Source organism: Octopus bimaculoides, chromosome 3 (assembly GCF_001194135.2).
Source record: "Octopus bimaculoides isolate UCB-OBI-ISO-001 chromosome 3, ASM119413v2, whole genome shotgun sequence".
Lineage (NCBI taxonomy): Eukaryota > Metazoa > Mollusca > Cephalopoda > Octopoda > Octopodidae > Octopus > Octopus bimaculoides.
In genome coordinates this window covers 88,460,137-88,467,297 of record NC_068983.1, presented here as the reverse complement: position 1 = coordinate 88,467,297, position 7,161 = coordinate 88,460,137, and the positions used below count along the sequence as shown (strand labels likewise).

Genomic DNA, 7,161 nt, shown 5'->3' with positions numbered 1-7,161 from the left:
ATATACGCACACATACACACATATGTATATACATGTGTATTTATATGTATGTGTGTGTGTGTCTATACACACACACACATACATCACCATCATCATTTAAATGTTGTTCCAGCTGGCATGGTTTGGATGCGCTTTGAAATGATCTGTTGGGTTTGAGGACTGCATCAAGAGAAGGAGTAAAGATCATTCTGTAAAATGGATGGGATATGAAAGGGCGTCTGGCCATAGAAACTATGCCAAAAGAGACATTGGAGCTCAACACAGTTCTCTGGATCATCAGATCTTGTCAAAGTGTCCACCCTATGCCAGCATAAAGGACAGGCTTTTTAAGTTCAGTGTATAAACTAAATATTATACTGTTGAACACTCATGATCTGAATTTGGGTTTGACTTGATGGACCCTTTGGATAACTTCATCAGAACTTCAGATGGGAATCTTTAGGGAAGATTCAGAGTATAGGTTTTAGGATCTGAGAGAGGAGCCTGGAAATCTTGCACAGGACTCCTAAGCTAAAGGTAGGGGATCTTGTTTTAAGTTTAGCTCCAGGAATAGAGTGGCTGGTAGAATGTGAACAAGGTCATAGCTGCTACAATTTATCATCATCATCGTTTGACGTCTACTTTCCATGCTGGCATGGGTTGGACGATTTGACTGAGGACTGACAAGCCAGGAGGCTTCACCAGGCTTCAATCTGATCTGGCTAGGTTTCTACAGCTGGATGCCTTTCCTAACGTCAACCACTCCGAGAGTGTAGTGGGTGGTTTTTACGTGCCACCAGCATAGGAGCCAGTCAAATGGCACTGGCATCGACCATGCTCATATAGTGCTTTTTATTTGCCACCAGCACAGGAACCAGTCTGGCGGCACTGGCATCGACCATACTTAAATGGTGCTTTATACATACCACCAGCATGGGTGGCAGTCAGGTAGTACTGGCGTTGGCCATGGCAATGACTTGACTTGACTCAACAGGTTTTCTCAAGCACAGTTCATTGCCCACTGATTGAAGGGTACTCTTAAATGGGGCGGTTACGCTACACTGGCATAGGCCATGGTTATGGTCTCACTTGGCTTGCTGGGTCTTCTCAATCACAGCATATCTCCAAAGGTCTCAATCACTCGTCATTGCCTCCATGAGGCCCAATGTTCAAAGGTCATGCTTCACCACCTTATCCCAGGTCTTCCTGGGTGTACCTCTTCCACAGGATCCCACTACTGCTAGGGTGTGACACTTTTTCACACAGCTGTCCTCATCCATACGCAACACATGAGCATACCAGCGCAGTTATCTCTCTTGCACACCACATCTGATGCTTCCTATGTCCAACTTTTCTCTTAGATATTACACCTCCAGCAAATCATACTAGCTTCATTTCTTTCAAGCCTACACATGTCCTCAGCAGTCACAGCCCATGTCTCACTGCCATGTAGCATGGCTGTTTGCACACATGCATCATACAGTCTACCTTTCACTCTGAGTGAGAAGCCCTTTGTTACCAGCAAGAGTAGGAACTCTCTGAACTTTGCCCAGGCTATTCTTATTCTAGCAGCTACACTCTCAGAACATCCACCCCCACTACTGACTTGGTCACCTAGGTAATGGAAGCTATCAACTACTTCTAGTTTTTCTCCCGGCATGTGATGGAGGCTGTTTTTTGCATATTTTCAGTGTTTATTGCCCTTGTGCATTTGCCACACACAAAACTATCTTCCCAGTTAACCTTCCTTTGATATTGCTGCACCTCATGTATCCATAGTTTACACTGGGTATATCTTATGGAGTTTCTACCAATGCCTTTTCTACAGATTAAGCAGGGCCATCTACCTGAAGGGAATTGTGATTTGTCTGCCTTCCTATTTACTAAGACTTTTGGTTTTTGCTAGATTGACTCTAAGGCCCTTCAATTCTAGGCCTTGCTTCCATACCTGAAACTTCTCTATTTCTGGTAGTGACTCAGCTATTAGTGCAAGATCATCAGCATAGAGGAACTCCCAGGGGCATCCTGTCTTGAATTGCTCTGTTATTGCCTGGAGGGCTATTATAGATTTTAATATTAATAATCTATAGGGTGGCAAGCTGGCAGAACTGTTAGCATGCAAGGCAAAATGCCTAACAGCATTTTGTATGTCTTTACGCTCTGAGTTCAAATTCTGTTAAGGTCAGTTTTGCCTTTCATCCTTTCTGGGTTGATAAAATAAGTACCAGTTGAATACTGGGGTTGATATAATCGACTTACTCCCTACCCCCAAATTACTGGCCTTGTGCCAAAATTGAAATCAATATTAGTAATCTATGGATGAAAGAAACTATTTTGATCAAAGAAATGCAATCTAGTGCTTGACAACTGGCTTAAATTGAATTAGTGGACACTATGAATACAATGACTCACAATACTCGACCCATTTCCTCCTCACACATGCATTACCTCACCCTGTCACTTTGACTGTGGAATGTAAACAGCGAGCCTAAAATTCTACCTTGGTAGTTCTTTAATTTCACACAAGGATCTGTCATGGCAACAAAATGGACAAGCAATTTAATCTCTCTTGTTTATTAAAGCTTTGAAAAGAATTAACTCAAAATATTAGGACTGATAAATATTTCTAAGGTAACATTATCTTTATAATTATTTTGGTATTTATTGTTCTATCTGCATTAATATTGCTTTTAGTAACATATTAATTTCCTCTCTTTCTCTTTCTCTCTTTCTCTCTTTCTTTCATAAATATATTTAAGGGCTATCAAATTTTAACTGAAGAATTATTCAGTTCTTAAATGTAGAATGCAGTGTTTTTTTTTTCTAACAAGAGAAAATGATCTCAGTGACTTTTGCTGCTAGTTAGTTTCATCTCACAACATAATTGTTTTAAAAGAGAAATGTGCACATAGACTGCATATGTACAGTGCATTAAAAGCTCACAACTTCTCTAAATAACTTGTCTCAAAAACTTGTGACACATCAACACCTTATGCAGCATACAAGTGTGCTGTGACTCAGTGATTGAAACTATCTGGTCTTGAGATGTTTTCTAGGGAAGACCTGCACTTGTATTTGTTACTTCATTGATTATAAATAAAATGGCTGAATGCCACAGTGGACCTGTTGCAGCTTTTATCTCTCTTCTTTACAGATGTTTTGAATCTGTTATGAAAAGATCTAAAGTTGATGTATACTTCATGTTGTTCAATCTCTGCTGTTTCTCTCTCTCACTGCTTTTCTGTGGCTTTTCTCTCCTTCTCTTACCCCCCCCCCCATGTACGCACAGATACAAACACACACACTTCCTTTCTTGCTAAGATATGAAATCTTAGGCTAATGACCAGTTACCATAGCAACCACCTATTTCAGAGATAGTCTAGGCTGAGTGTGTTGTGACTGTGTGTGATCTTGTTTGAAACAATGTAGTGTGATGTGGTTTGGTGTGATGTGACAGGGTGCAGTCTGGTGTAGTGTGCAGTTAGTGCATATGTCTCCTGCAATGTGAGCGTGTGATGTGTGTGATATGTGTGTTGTGTGGATTAGTGTGGTGGATGTAGTGAGATGTGTTATAGGCTGGTATCATATATTCTTATAGTGTAATGAAGTATGTTTTGTGTGTGTGTGTGAAATGTTTGGCAGGTGATCTATAAATTCCTTTCACTATCCATCACAAACATCATTGTTATTATCATGATCATGGACATCACGCCACTTCCCCTACTGACAACTATCCTCCTTTTCGTCTTCCTTAGTTTTTTAGCATCTGTTCCTATGGACTGACTGATCCTGCTACACAGCTTATTACCACTCATTTTTGATTTTTTTGTCATTTCATTTGTAAAACACATCTTAAGATCTGACTTCACTGCATCCTTCTCTCTCCCTTGGAGTTTTTCTTCCAAGAACACCTTCCAGAGTCTGCATATGGAATGAAAACTATCCAATGAAGGACAATTCTGGTAGAATCACAACTATCGTATATTTCAAAAGATTTTATTTCTAAAATGGTGATGGTAAAATCACTTGAGCATTAGGTAAAAGACCTAATAATACTTAGTTACATCACTTCACATTCTTAGCTTTCCTTTGTTTTTAATCCTTCTGGGAATGGGGAGGGTGATAAAATTAAGAACACAATATCCTGGGTTTGAGCACATCCTACCCCACTCTGCCAAAATTAGCTATGCTACTATCTCAAAACTGTCAACATCATACATCAAATTAACTACATGCCTTCACCATAATTGATTACTTCCATATACAAAATTTGTGGCCAGAAGACTTCTATTATAAATGGAAAGCGGACATTAAACGACAATGATGAATATTATTCCTTTCAATACATTTCCTTCATTCTGTCCAGTGAATTTGAATTGAAATGAATTTGAACTCATGAACAGATAGTCAAATATCTAAACCAGTTACACATCTTGTCTTTGTTGTGTATCACAAGATATGAAAAACTGTATAGCATTTTTAAAACTATGTATGATTGTAGAGTATAATAGGTTGTTTTAAAAACACTGGCCCCTATGATTATTTTTTATATATATAAGCTTTTTTTATTGCTTAGTGAAGAGGAAGGGCAGTGCCTTATGACCCTTTTGGGGTCTCTGAGATAGTGGGAGAAAGAGATGACAGTATCCTAAAACCAGAGGCCTATTCTAAATGCATACACAAGAACAAACTCTGTTAAATGCACCCAAGTACTAGATAGTCATGTTAAACCAAGGGATGATTTAAGTCTATCACCAAAGTAGGCCATCATAGGATTTGAACTCAGAATTCAAGAGCCAGAACAAATACCTCAAAACAGCTTCTTCAGTATTCTAATGATTCAACCAGTTCACAGTACTGGTATCTTATTTGTCAATCCAGGAAAGATGAAAGGTTAAGCTGACCATATCAGGATTTGAACTTAGAATTCAGAGAGCCAGAATAAATACTGGAAGACATTTCATACAATGCACTTATGATTCTATTAATGAAGGGTAGCATCTACACCTTTTGCAGACCTTCCCAGACTGATGAAATTGATGTAGGTCAGTATCTGCATGAATAACAAGGTAGGAACAGGGAAAATTAGGCCGTTACTATCTATAAAAGAAAAGTTCGGTAAGGTATTCATTGGACAATCAGATAAACGAAGGTTTTGTATAATCTCTGCCATCCTTGCTGACCTCATCTAACCTTGTGACAGCTCACAGTAAAGGTGATGGAAGAAATATAGACTAGTAGATTAAGTGAATATGGACAAAGGAGCATTCTCTTGCCCATTCAGGCAGAAGATACATGTCTGTGAGACAATAGCTGAAGCACTTAGGTGATTGAATTTTTGCCAGCGAGGAAATGAACTTCAGGGATGTTTAATTGTGTAACAGTCATTCTGCCACACACATGCAAACAGTACTTCAATGTGTGCATTGTATTTGATTTCTTTGTGTATACTGAAATTTATCTTGAGTGCAAGTGGCATATATTATGCAACCTGTGCACAAAAGGAACACGTATGTCAGTACCTGCACATGTGAACAGCTTAGAAGTAATTTTGGTGGAGAAATATTGAAACAGGATCCAATTAAGTTGTTTTGTCACAAGACAGTTTGGTAATTAATAATGGATAGGTGGTGTAGATTTGATTGTAAATACATGAGAATATTTCACTGCAGAACGTGTCAGTTTATTTACTGTGGCAGAGAATATAATAAATGTTATTCTGGAATACTAAAAAAAAGTGTGGGTTTTAAGACAAAAAATTTTATATACACATGCATGTATGTATGAATGAATGTATATGTACATGTGTGTGCATGTATGTGTGTGTATATATATGTGTGTGTGTGTGTGTGTGTGTATATAGGTATATGATAGGATTGCTTCAGTATTTCAGGGGTAGTCTGAAGTATCTAAGCAACCAGGGGCTAGTTAGCCATTGATTTAATTATGTGGAGATTATATAATGAGTTATTTATGATCGTTTCGATGTGCCAAATGGTTTGGTAGATCTCTTCAGAATGTTGAGAAGTATGTTAAAGTTCATGGTGTGAGAGATGCAGGAGTAACAGTTAGTGGATATAGTAATGCATATAGTGGTATAAGAATAGAGTTAGGTAAAGTTAGTCTTACATTTTAGTTGAAGTTGTGTTAATAGTCTTTCTTGCTTCTTCTTGTGCTTGTTTCTCTATTCTCCACTTAATTATATGTATGTATGTATAAATATATATATATATATATATAATATTAGTTATAGAATAAAAACGCTGGGTTAACGACTCAACATATCACACCCCTTCCATGAACATATATAAGATATACAACATAATCCGTCAAACATAAGGAATAGGAGGATATAACGTAAGAAAAATAGCGTAAAAAGAAATAATAAATAAAAAAATAAGAAATATATAAAAAGTAAGAGGCAAGAAATAGAACATATAGTATAAAATTTTATACACAAATATATTATACCAACCGATAACATACAAATGAAAAAAATTGAGTTAAAGGTATAACATAATACACATATATATATCATTTCATAGAAGTTAAAAATAATACGATTAAAAATTTCAAATATATGATATAATATAGGTCGATATAAAAAATAAATAAAATAGAATAAAGAAATGAGGTACCATAAAGTAGTCCATTGGTTAAAAATCAAGGAAAGAAATGAATTAACACCATTTACAGTTAAAACACAAAGTTCTACATCTCCTTTGGGCACATTTTACAACTCAAAACCAGTAGACATCAATAGGTAAGTCTGCACCAGTTAGGCATATATAAGAGTGAATAACAGGCACCCAGCAGGTAAAACATGTAAAATTTAATTCCGCTCACCATGTCCAAAAGTTCACAACACATGGGTCAAAAATACAAATACAGCACCCAGCAGGTATCAATCAGTAAAATCAATTTCACGAAAACCATGTACAACATCTATGGCCATTTCCTGGGTACACCACTGTATTCCAAACATAATAGAGTGCAAACTGGTGATGACCCTCTCGTTAGGGTAAACTTACATACAAATGTCACGACATGCGATTTCATTATTAAAAAAAAAAAAAAAGTTTTGTATAAGAGTAAATTTATATAGTCAATATGGACCAGCCTTAGACAAGCCTATGCAAATAATGGAAAGATTTAAGAAAAAAAAAATTGCTATTTTAGAAT

The 7,161-nt window shown here is 37.0% G+C and overlaps 1 protein-coding gene across 7 annotated transcripts in view; it reads left to right on the top strand.

The window, feature by feature from the left end:
- LOC106879385 (uncharacterized) overlaps window positions 1–7,161 on the top strand; it is a 175,326-nt gene that overhangs the window by 46,780 nt on the left and 121,385 nt on the right. For 2 of the 7 annotated variants that reach the window (XM_052966283.1, XM_052966279.1), the window contains exon 1: window positions 2,484–2,610. The exons of the other annotated variants lie outside the window; for them this stretch is intronic. The gene's annotated coding sequence lies outside the window, so the exon portion shown is untranslated. Of the gene's footprint in view, window positions 1–2,483; window positions 2,611–7,161 lie in introns of those variants that run through there. 7 annotated transcript variants of the gene reach the window in all.